This window comes from Drosophila erecta, unplaced genomic scaffold (genome assembly GCF_003286155.1).
Source record: "Drosophila erecta strain 14021-0224.00,06,07 unplaced genomic scaffold, DereRS2 tig00000021-arrow-pilon, whole genome shotgun sequence".
NCBI classification, from domain to species: domain Eukaryota; kingdom Metazoa; phylum Arthropoda; class Insecta; order Diptera; family Drosophilidae; genus Drosophila; species Drosophila erecta.
In genome coordinates, this window is record NW_020825198.1 from 9,272,959 (window position 1) to 9,285,909 (window position 12,951).

Here is a 12,951-nt window from a genome sequence, read left to right on the forward strand (position 1 = left end):
GAGCCTTTCGAATGATTTATGGGAAATGCGCGTTCCTCCGTCTTCGTCTTCGTCTCCGTCTCCGAAGACGGAGCGCCAAGCCAGGACAAACAATTGACAGTTGATGGATGCGTAACTTGTGCATTCAAATGCAGCTAGCCAAGTTGAAAGGGGGGCCACGTTAAATTTGACAGGCTGGCGGAGAGGCGTCGGCTAATTGTTATTGATAATCGCCTTGGCTGTAATGTCTTAGTTTTTGTTTGCAGCCGACACAGCCAATGTCGATTAATTAGTCAATTAATGAACATGACTTTGTGGAGCAGCCAAGTGGGGGACAGCCGCATCGAAAGCCACAGCCAATTGCAGTTGCGGTCTCCTCCTGGGCCGATCCGCTAATCAGATCCCTTGGCCAGCTTCCAAACGCAGACCTTTTGCTCCCGGGTGAATTATGCCCGGACAAACTCATTGTCTGCTGGCTGAAAATCTCGGCTCCATCCTGCGCCTGCCTAACTGCAAACAAACTTCTCTATTATTGATTTATACCTTTCAACGATTCTCTGTATTTATCATGAGTGCAAGCCACATTTATCATTAATAATGCCGCGCCAGCTCCGCGAGCAGGAGCAGGAGCAGCGGAATCGGAATCGGAATCCGCGGCAGCGTTTCCAGACGCAAAGTGGTAGCCAAACGAGCGGCAGGAGCGGGATCGGAATCAGAATCGGGATCGGTGGCAGCGGCAGGAGGAGATGCCCCAAGCATCCGCATCTAGGCAGCTGCCAGACCCTGGGCAGCAACAGTGGGCGTGGTTGCTCGGAATGGCGCAGCATACTTAATCAGTACTTAAGTACTTAAAGTGTAAAATAAAATTATTAAATATTTTTAATCAAATTGGTTGGTTTATGAAACAGGATTGGGATTAATTATTTATTGTTCGAAAACTAGACAAAATTGTATTAAAAATGAAATATATTCTGAAATATTATTATATTATATATTGTGAAATATTTATAAAAATAGTATTTGCAAAATAAATGGCGCACTAATAGAATTGAACCCGTCAGATTTCCAGTGGCAGTTCCATTTTACTCGTAACTAATTGCCCATTGAGGCAGCGATTTGAACTAAGGGCCTATCCATTATGCATTGCGATGGTACCACTGTGCCAATTTTCCTAGGCCACAGCAACGCCATCGCCCAGCCACTCAGCCACTCAGCCAGTCAGCCAGTCAAGCAGGCACCCCCGTTGAGATGCTGGCTGGGATGTCTGGGATGGCCATGCTCGATTTGGCCAAGAACCGAGGAGCTGGGAGCTGGGCGCTGGGAGCTGGAGAGCTGTTGCTGAAGCTGCTGCAGCTCCGATCGTTTTCCGTACATCATTTCTATGGTGTATTTATTGCCCGGTCGCAGTGATCATCGCGTTCGCTGGGCCTCCATTTCCGTTTCTGCGACTGCGCAAAAGTTCAGACCATCGAGGGAAGAACGATGGGAGGACAAACGACGGCGGCGAAATCCATTTTGGGAAGGTGATCTGTGGGATTGTGCTAATGTCAAATCAAGCTGTGCCCCCTTGTTATTTAGCGAGGGCCCAAAAGGAGGAAGCCAGTCAGCCAGCCAGCAACTAAACTCCATGTTGATTTTATTGTAAATTGCATTAAAAGATTGCATATAAAGAATTTTATTTATCACCTCGGGCTGTTAGGGAAAACGCTGTTGGAGACAAACAAAAAAAAAGAAGGAAAAAAAGAGTTGCATTGTTGCATTCGCTTGTTTGCTGTTGTTTGTCTTGCATTATTTTTAGAGCCAAAAGCTCGGGGTGCTCAAGGTCTTTCGATCCCAACTCCCAGCCCCCATCCTCACCAGAAGTGGATGGAGGTGGAGAGGAAGGTGTCGCGCCAGTTTAGAGCGCATTCGATTTTGTGTTTAGCACTCTGTGGATGCTCCTCGGGCTCCGTTGGCCGCTGATCTTTGCCAAATTTGTAAATGTTCTTTTAATGGAATTTGAACACTTGCCCGGGGCCTTCGGTTTTCCAAGGGATTTGTGTGCTCCTCGCGCGACATTTGGCAGGCAAAGTGGAGCTGAGATTTACAAGGCTTCTGGCCTGCACAGTAAGAAATCACTTCTTAAGTGGCGAGTCCCTGAAATCCGAGCTGTATTTTCTAATAAATATCAAAGAAAAATAATAACAATTATTTGAAAAGTAGACAAATTTTCCTCTCTCTGCATCGGAAAAATGGCGGAGCCTGTCAATGGGAGAGGAAAAGTCACCTGAGTTCTAGTTACAAGGCTAGGCTAAAGACTCCTTGGACATGTTCTGCAAGTATTTGGCAGCTAATGGGCTTGGATTTCAACCAAGTGCTGGAGATCGCCGCTTCGATGGAAATCTCCAGCACTCTCACCCTATCGGAATAATCAGAACCCACTGCAGAACCGGAATACTGTTTGATGAATGCGCCAGCCTAGTCATATTCAAAGAACCCCGCTCGGAAGTGGCCATAAGTAGTTGGGTCGGCTGCGGGCTGCTTCGCGGCCAAAAATGCCTTTTGAGAAAGCGAATTTGCAGACAAATAAATCAAGCCACCTATTTTCGAAAAAGAGTGTCCATTGTGTCCCGGGGTCGCCGGTCGCCGGTCTCTTGGTATCTGGTCGCTGGTTTTCAGTTTTGGGTTTTTGGTTTTTGGTCTGGGGTGCCGTCGTTGATACCTAAAAATGGCAAAGACCAGAGGAGCCTCTCGGTCGAGATTGAGAGGATTGCCGGATTGCCGCGGATCGGATCGTTGCCTGGGATCGCCGATGTTTCGGTGCTGCTGTTGTACAATGCAATTGTTAACAAGCAAAGTTATGCGAGGCGAGCCAAAAGCGAACACGAGGAGGAGCAACATCAAAGGGCAGGCCAGGCCCTATGGAGGATATTGAGGATGTGCCGGGAAAAGACGCTTAACCTGCGGCGATATCTGCAGGACCGAAGCGCCGAATACCCTTGTAAACGTCTTTATCAAAAATATACCAAAAATATGCCAAACATAACATCCTGCTTGGTTTCGGCACTTGTTCAATTTTTATTGAAGTCCAGATTGGTGTTTCATCCGAAGAATTTAGATCCAAGGACTTCGATCCCATTACCCATTAATTTCCATGAAACGACAACACCTTCAGCTAGAGCATAAGAGCCATTGGAGGTCGGGGGAAGTGGCTGCCCAGGGGCAGTGGAATGGGATGAAGTGGGGCCCCAAATCTGTAGCCTTGCCCAAAACATGACAAAGGATGTGTGTCCCTGTCCGTGTGCGAGTGCATGAGTGTGAGTGTGTGTGAGTGAAACGGAGGCGATTTGGCAATGGCCAACGTGTAGCGGAAGGTGTTTAACAAACAGCCCAAAACAAACAATTGTAAAACAGGCAGAGCGACAACGGCAACAGCAACAACTGCAGCAACAGCAACAACATCGAAAAGTGTGGGCGTGGCTGGCGATGTACGCCCTCCTCGAAGGGTCGCATTTTATCAGCGATAAAAGATCTGCACAGCTCGCAGCTCGACAAGGCACAAATAACCCACTAAAATAAATACGAAGCGCATTTTTATGCGGAAACACAAATTGAAATTCAATGCGAGGCAGCCCGACTCTTTGTGGCCTTTAAATTGCCTTTTGCAAATAAATAAAAAATTGCCAAGCTTGTCTGTGTCAGGGGCAGGGGCAGGGGAAGGGGGCAGTGTTGCGGGTCAGAGGCGCTTTCAAAACTGCATAACAGCCCAAGCCACGCCCCTTTTGCGCCAGGACCAAAAACAACATTTTATTCGCATGCGTTTATTTGTATTTTCGCCAGAATTTTTTGTTTTCGGCACTGCGGTGATAATTCGCTGGTCAGTCAGGCCACGGAGCCCCAGCTTGGGGCGTGTTTGTGATTGCAGCTTGTTAACAAGTGTTGGCAGTTTAATTGACTCCAAGGACCGAAGGGCAAGGATGTGGCAAGGGGACTCGCACACATCCTGCTGCAGCAAATGGCCATCAACTGTCGACAACTGACCCAAAGTGTTCTACTTAGGCGCACGCATCTCCTTTAGGTTTTTCTGCGACTTCCTGTTATTTCTGCTATTAGCCTTTAAGGCTCATTAATTTTCATTCGTGGAAACTGTGAATTGGTGACGCAACACCCTGTGGGATCTGAGCACTGGAACCTAGCCGCGAAATGAATGACTTGCGCCGAGCTGCCGATTAATTGCTGCTGAAGCATTTTCATTGCACCAGCAGCCATCGCACAGAGGAGGCGAGCATGGAAATTGGGAAGGGGTTGGATTACAGGGGATTCGCTATAATCTTATGCTCTTACCCAAGTATTTCCTATAAATCTTCAGTTAAATCTGAGATGATAGCATTCGCTTTTAGTATATATTTTATGTTTGGTAGTTCTTAAGAATATTTCCCCACCCTGTGATGTTAAGATACAATACAATCTACAGATTCTTCACCTAAAAAATATATATATATATATAAAAGTATATATTTTATACAAACAAGTTCTTGCTCAAGATTTAATACTCATTCTATTGAGTACATTCTATACTACCCCCCTTTGCTCCAACCCAACCACATCCCTGATTTTATCGAGAGCTGTTTGCAGGAAATTGCCTACGCAGACCACGGACAGAGGAACTGGCCAGAGAGTGGAACTGGCCGGTCCAGAACCTGAACTAACTGTGTTATAAATGATCTTATTAGCTTTTTTGAAACAAGACATTCTAGAGATCATTATTCAGCCGGCCACAGATTCGGGGAGCACACGCAAGGCAGTCTGGAATCGAGCGGTTCGCGTGAGCCGGCAGCAATTAATCATCGCACGCCTAACGCGGCAAGGCAAGTGGCACAATCCGCAGCAGCAGCAAGAGGCGCAACAGCAACAGCCACAGCAGCAGCAGCAACAGCAGCAGCAGGAGATGCATATTTGAAAATCTGCAAATCATAAAGCGGACGGATGGACGAGCCGATCGATCTTGGCAAGGGGCAATGTGGCATGGAATGGGGCATGGGCATTGGATTGGGCAGCCTCGTTTGACTCGCCTGCTTAGTCACACAGCGTGGCCGAAAACGCCCCCAGCCAGAGAAGCTCTTCAGCTGGAATTGAAGCTGCAGCTGCACACTGAGAGAAATCGGGATATTAAGTAAACAGCCTTCAATCGACCCATACACATTGAAAGCCATCTATAAATGGGCTAAAAAACTATTCCAACTTCTCTGTTACATAAATGCTTTGGGAATTGAATAAGCTAATGTACTATAACCGCCTATGAATGGCTATAATTACTTTTTGCAGTGTAGCCTCAGCTGAACGTAAGCCGAGCTTGTTCGATTTCCCTCCGATCGCTGATTGCATTCCTCGATAGCAACTGCGCTCTGGGAACATTGCGTCCGTACGTGACACTCATTGGCTGCTCCTGCGCCTGGAGCTGCAGTCCTGGCGGCTCAGCTCCTCCTCCTCCTGCTGCTCCTGCAATCCTCCCAAGCTCCAGCTGCTCCTGCGTTGCCTTAATAATTAATTAATGTAATTGGCCTGTCGTTGTTGCGGCCGATAATGATCTCATCGAGATGTGTGTTTGCAGATTTCGAATTCAATTTTGAATTGCACTCGCTGGCAGACGAAAAAAACCAAAAAAAACCAAGGAGCCTTAATGAAATGCCGATGCTTATTTTCGCTCATTTCGGCAGTCCTTTGTCTGCCAGATTTCTGGAGCTGATTTGTTTGTTGCCCCCGCGAGTGCAGGTAATTTGAATTCCCTGCTCAGGAAAGATCGATGGGATGCAAATCCCTTCACGAACTCTTTTTTCCCGTCGGGAACACCTGACCGCTCCACGCTTCTAATAAATATCACAAATCTGGGCTGCGATCTGCGATCGGCCCTGCCCCACATCAATGTGTTGCCAATCGAAATCGGGTGAATGGTCGTCGCATTCCTGGCCATAATTCGTGGTTAGGCCATCAGATGTCAGGCGGCGAGGTCATAATGCCGACCCGGTCATAACTATAAATTTCACGCATTGAACAGAGACAATGGCGGACAATTTCCCAGCAGCTCGCGCAAATAATTGAATTGAATTTGATGGAGGAGAGCGCGACCGAAGCCACCCAAACCCAAACGCAAACCCAAACCCAAAAGGCAAATCTCGGCGGCAATAGGAATGTTTTGGGGGCAGGAGCTGGGGCCACAAATGGTGAACGGTGCGTGGTCGCAAACCAAGCCAAATATAGAAACAGGCTGCGTGGCCCCAGAACAGACAATAGACAATACGTATACGCACCGTTCTCAAGACCGCGTCGAGCCAAAACGGGTCAATAAATGGGAGAGGCAACACAGTTGTGGAAAAGGTGGAAAAGTGGCCAAGTCTTTGCTACACTGCACACTGCAACCATCCGAAATTTCAATAATTTTGTTTATATAATGTCGGACAATATATATATAAATAAATGGTAAGTAAATTTGGTTGATATAAATATTTTTTAAAATGTAATGACATTAACCTGAATCATCATTCGGTTGGGGGTTTTTAAAGGAGGCATGCAAAGAGCATTAAATAAGTGTTGGTTCCCCAATTTCCGCCTGTTTCCACTTGGTCTCTTGGAGTTGCTGGAGGAGGCCATGTGGATAGGTGGCAAGGGGCACCGCCAAGACAAACTTTGACTTGCCCCGGGGCGAACAAAATGGGCCATGCAACTGTCTGGGCCACATGCTTACGGTTAAAAGCCTTTTGTGGTGATGATGCCAGGCGGACGGAGGAGGAGGTAGTTGGTCCTCGGGGTCCAGTGGAGCAGCGGCGACCAGGAATTGTGCAGATAGTCGGAGATATGGTCGAAACCGCTCCGGTTTGGTCGGGGGCATTAGATATTGAGCAATACCGGGAAGCGTATCAACGCTCATGAATATATTATAAATGCTATTTAATGCCGTGTATTTAAAGACAATTCATAGTTAACAACAAGCGGCATTCCAGGGCCAATAGCAATCAGCAATTGCATCGATATCGAACTGCAGCTAGCCGGGGTTCAATGTTTTTTCTATCCATAATAATTCTTCCATCGCAAGTCCATTGCAGACCCGGCATTTCCTTTGTGCCGAGACTGCACATTTATGCATTTTCAATGAACAATTTTTATGCAAAAAGTGAACAAGTTGCACAATTTACCATGTAAACTGCAACTGCAACTGCAACTGCCCAGGATTGGGAATTGAGGATGGTGCATGGTGGATGGTGGATGGTGGATGGCGGAGCAATTGTTGCTCTATAAAAGTGGCCTCCGCCCGGCCGCCTTGTGCTGGTTGTCAGTGGGGATTAATCTGGCCACAAGACCTTGCCTCGTTTCAGGCCTCAGGTGCAGCGCAAAAACAAAGCCCAGACTCTGCGATGCCGATTCCTGGCCAGTTCCAGTGCCTTTGAGCCAAGAATAAAGAGGCCCAGACCCCCTCCCCGTCCCCGTCCCCGTCCCCGGCTCAAACTCAGACTCGGTTTCATCCTCGGAGCGGAGCAAAAGTCGAGGGCCGAGCAACGAACGCACTTCATTTGAATTTCATAATTTCTTTGTTAGCTCCAATTTATGGTCACGGTTTGCTGGGCAATTTATGGTCATAAGCATCGAGAGCGTTTACAAAAACCGAAAGCAAGCGGAGTGGCCCTGCTCCTCCCACCAGCGAATCGAATTGAACTAAAATAAGGAAAAAACAGTTGGCGACAAAAAACAAAAGGTTTTACCAAATTGACGATAACGATTGAAAAATGCATATACGAGCCTGCATCCTATGCCCACATTCATGCTCTTCACTTGGCTAATCTTGCATGGATTTCCCCACTCTCCTCTGAAATTATAATAAATATCAAATGAAAGCGCCCAATCCCAGAAGAAGTCGCTCTCTAAGCGACCTCTCCCCACTTAATTTGTTTGGTGAGTTATGGCAGCTTTTCGGGCCTTAACATTCATGGCCTGATTGAGACGTTTTGTAGGAAGTCGCTAATGGAGTTATCACGTTTCAAGAAACTGGGTTAAGCGAACTATAGACAAGGGCCACATAATTGATGTAAAACTAGGGAATTAGTTATAGGCGGCTAGTTCTTCGACTACTTAAAATTCGAATAATTTACATATAAAATTCTCAGAAAACCCTTTCCGAGAATATAGCAATAAATCAGTTGCACTGGGAAATATTAAAAAACTCTAGCTTCTGTATATAGTAAAAACATAGGCATTTTTATTTTGTTAATTTGAAGATACACATATTTTTACTGCTGTATTTAATAATAATTGCTAATGCATTTTTTATGAATATCAAACGATTTAACTTCCCAGGAACCTAATCTCGATGATACATCTTGCATATTTAAAAGACCGTTTTAAGCAACGTGCTGAACGATCTCCATAAATAACACCTTTGGTGGTGCTGGAGCATGGAAATGTATAAAAAAATAAAAAAAAAACCAAATTCATTTGGCGCCTTTGGTGTGCTCATCGGCGAGACCATTTGAATGTCCGTTGCCATCTAAGTGGAACAACCATTTAACTGTCGGCGGGATACTGGCCAAGAACAAGGCCCGCGACACGCCTCTGATTAGAAAAAAGCGCACCTGTCGCAGCTTTTGATCGCGGCACCAAGCCGAATCGAACCCGCTGCCTGAGCCAAATAACAGCGAGGTGTATATTTTCACAACTCCTGACATGAGTGGGGATGTGGCTAGAAGCCCAGGTCCTGTCCAGGACAGGGCCAAGGTCCAAACTGGTCAGCCCGTTGGCCATTATCAACGCCGCCGTTGATTTGCGTTTAGTGGACTGGCGCTGCTGCTGTGGAGTCCCGCGCTTAATCAAACATGGATATGGAGCCGCCATGGCAAAGAAATCCCTTCTGGGCTTCAGCACAGACCATGCCCCGACTACACTTGGCATATTTTCTAAACAACCCGATGCATAAATCATCGCTCTGCACTCGAGAACCACCTCCAGCCGACAGTTACCAGCTGGCCATCCTCCATACTCCATACTCCATGCTGCATCCTCGATGCAGCACATCCTACCCCTTCCAGATATTTTGCGTGCCGAGTGCAGTCGCAACTAATGAATTTATGATGAGATTTTGCCCGGTAGCTCCGGCTGCAGCTCCAGATGCAATTGAAATGGAAGTCACCAAAAATTCTCCGACTGAGCCTACTCCTGCCTTGATTTAGTGGATACACCCAAGCAGAGCAAATGGTCCCAGGCCCTGGGCTTTGGGAATGTGGCTGGACTCTGAGTTCTGGGCCTCAACTGGAACTGGACCCGAAACGGGCGTTGACCGTTATCATGGTGGCATCTTTATGGGGCCCAGACATGCTGGCATCAAAAATTCTATTACGTGGCTGCATTTTGAATAAAATACGGGAACGTCGAAACGTTGAAACACAACACTTTCGGCTGCGGTTTGGCCAGGAAGGAAGAGCGGAGCCACAAACAGACCGGCACAGTGGTCTAAGTCTGTCAATAACAAAGAAATTCTATAAATACAACAAATATAGTTATATAGCAAGATAGAATGCTGTAGTCGAGTTCCCCGACTATCAGATACCCGTTACTCAACTAGTGAAAGTGCAAACGGGAAATTTCAACATTTTCTGGAATATAGGTAGGAATTGTGGGGTAGAGTGGGCGTAGTAAAACGATTTTGAACAAATCGATAGAAATTTACAAGACTAATAAAAAATTGAAAAAATATCACATTTTTCAAAAACGCTACATTCAGTCTTTGGACATTTTTGAATTTCACAGAAAAATTACAAAAAAATTGAAAAAAAAATGAAATTCTAAATTTGAATGCAGATTTTTAGAGAATTGCTCCAGAAACATTTAGAGGTATGCCACTTCAAAATCCGATTAAGATAAGTTGAGTTATGGGCTTTAGAAATTCAGTCTTTGGACATTTTTGAATTTCTTCATCACACAGAAAAATTACAAAAAAATTTAAAAAAAAATTAAAATTCTAAATTTGAAAGCAGATTTTTAGAGAATTGCTCCAGAAACATTTAGAGGTATGCCACTTCAAAATCCGATCAAGATAGGTTGAGTTATGGACTTTAGAACTTCAGTCTTTGGACATTTTTTGATTTTTTTGAACTTCTACTACTTTATACATCATAAAATTTACAAAAAAATCAAAAAAAAATAAATTTCTAAATTTGGATGCAACTTTTTAGAGAATTGCGCCAGAAACATTTAGAGGTATTCCACTTCAAAATCCGATTAAGATAAGTTGAGTTATGGGCTTTAGAAATTCAGTCTTTGGACATTTTTGAATTTCTTCATCACACAGAAAAATGACAAAAAAATTAAAAAAAAAAAAAATTCCAAGTTTGAATGCAGATTTTTAGAGAATTGCTCCAGAAACATTTAGAGGTATTCCACTTCAAATTCCGATAAAGATAAGTTGAGTTATGGATCTTAGAAGTTCAGACTTGGGACATTTTTTGATTTTTTTGAACTTCTACTACTTTATACATCATAAAATTTACAAAAAAATCAAAAAAAAATAAATTTCTAAATTTGGATGCAACTTTTTAGAGAATTGCGCCAGAAACATTTAGAGGTATTCCACTTCAAATTCCGATAAAGATAAGTTGAGTTATGGATCTTAGAAGTTCAGACTTGGGACATTTTTTGATTTTTTTGAACTTCTACTACTTTATACATCATAAAATTTACAAAAAAATCAAAAAAAAATAAATTTCTAAATTTGGATGCAACTTTTTAGAGAATTGCGCCAGAAACATTTAGAGGTATTCCACTTCAAAATCCGATTAAGATAAGTTGAGTTATGGAGCTTAGAAGTTCAGCCTTGGCACATTTTTTGATTTTTTTGAATTTCTACTACATTATACATCATAAAATTTACAAAAAAATCAAAAAAAAATAAATTTCTAAATTTGGATGCAACTTTTTAGAGAATTGCGCCAGAAACATTTAGAGGTATTCCACTTCAAATTCCGATAAAGATAAGTTGAGTTATGGACTTTAGAACTTCAGCCTTGGGACATTTTTTAATTTTTTCAACGAATCTAGTATTCCCGTTTACTCTACGAGTATTGGGTATAATAATAATTCTTGTCAAATTAATTATGATTCTGTAATTTTATTTAAAGCTTTGACCCTACCTGTCGCATAAGTTTCGGGTGTTTTGACACCACTGTGCAGTGCAGGAGTAGAGAAACCGCAGGCGGAAGGGGCTTTTGCTCTGAGGCTGCAACTGGGACTCTGGACGGCTGGAACTGTGACTCTCCGCTGCCTCGACTCGGTTCCTGTCGCCATAATTCAAAAAACAGCAACATTCGCACGTAAATGTAAGCGAAACCATTCGAGTGCAGAAAGAGAGGGCTCTGAAATGAGCGAGGCAGCACTACGGGCGGACGCAGTGAAGCGGCGGGCTAAGGCATTGGGAGCGGGAGTAGGAGCGGGAGCGGGAGCGGGAGCGGGCTGTGGGCAAACAAACGACCTGGAGTCTGAACCTGGACAAAGGGCAGCAGAAGCAGAGGCGGCAGGAGCAGAAGGGTTAAACGAACATCGCACGCATAACAAGGAAATCCTTTGGGACCTTGGAACCAGCCAGACGTTTGGACAATGCAGGAGCAGGGCCTTCACTACCCACTGGCCATGCACAGAGGAAAATATATTATTGACCGCTTCTACTAAACCTAAACTAAACTATATTGACCGCTAAACTAAAACCCTAAATAAAATATAAAAACGCCACCTTTGTAAAATATAAGAAGAATGGTATTTATAATAGATCTTTGCGAAATTACCTTTCGCCAAAAGTATAGCTTTTTTTTTCCGGTGTACTCCTGGTCCTAGCCTTCCGTTCTTGTCCTGCTCGAATGTTTGCATTTTGTTTTGTTTTTCGGCATTTTTTCCGAGCCGCTGCGGAGGAGGAGTGCAAATAATTGAAAGGAACTGAACGGAATAGGGCACTGCGAACTTGGGACCAGTGCCAGTTGGTCATTCAAGTGCCGCACTGCCGATTACATTTCAAGTAGTTTGACCCTCCCCAAGTCGTTCATATGCGGGGTTAAATTGCATAGACAAAATCCGTAAGCTCGGCGGGTTTGTTTACATTTCATTTGCGAATCTGATTGGAAGCCACGAGGAGTGAGTCGTGTGTGGGTATGTGTGTGTGTCAAAAGGATGCCAAAGGATGCAGCACTTTAATGTTAATCTTACCTGCAGCTTAAGCCAGGGCTCAGACGAACTTTTGGCCTGCAGTGTAAGCACAAAGCTGGCCATTTCAATCCCAAACACTTGAGTCAACATCTTAGTGCAACTTCTCTGCAGTTTAGCCAAAGCTAAAGATTACCACATATGAACTGAAACCTTTAACCTTAAAGTATTCCAATTAATTTCAGAGCTCATGTGTCATCATCCTGGTCATTTGTTGGCTCATTCACCAAGGGGGTGACCCAGATTAACGGACAAACTGCCGCCGAAATGTGTCGCATTTAAATCGCAGCCTCTCATGACAGCTTTAATGAAGTTTTTAGCCGGGCTTTAAGCGGCTCACTGCCAGCGGAATGGGGAACCGCATAACCGAAAATTATAAAAAATGTTTTTAAAACATCCAAAAAAGTGCCGCCGTGCTGTTGCCTCATGCGGTGCATTTCGGCTTAATTTGTTCGCAGAAAAAGCAACCGCGAAGCGTCCGTCGAAAAATATACAACAAATTTGGGGCAGAGAAAAAAATGAATATGAAATATGAAATATTCGTTAATGAAGTCATTTCGCGGCTTAGCCGATATGCCTGCATCGCCTGCACTTCACCCACGAAAATATTTAAGCCGAAATATGAAGATATATCAATTCTGCCCTGATGATTTACGAACATCGGCTCCAATCGGCACCTACGCAATTTTCAAATTTGTTATAATGTGAAAATGGATTAAAATTACCTCGCGCAGCGCTCGGCCCACATCAAATGGCTTAGAT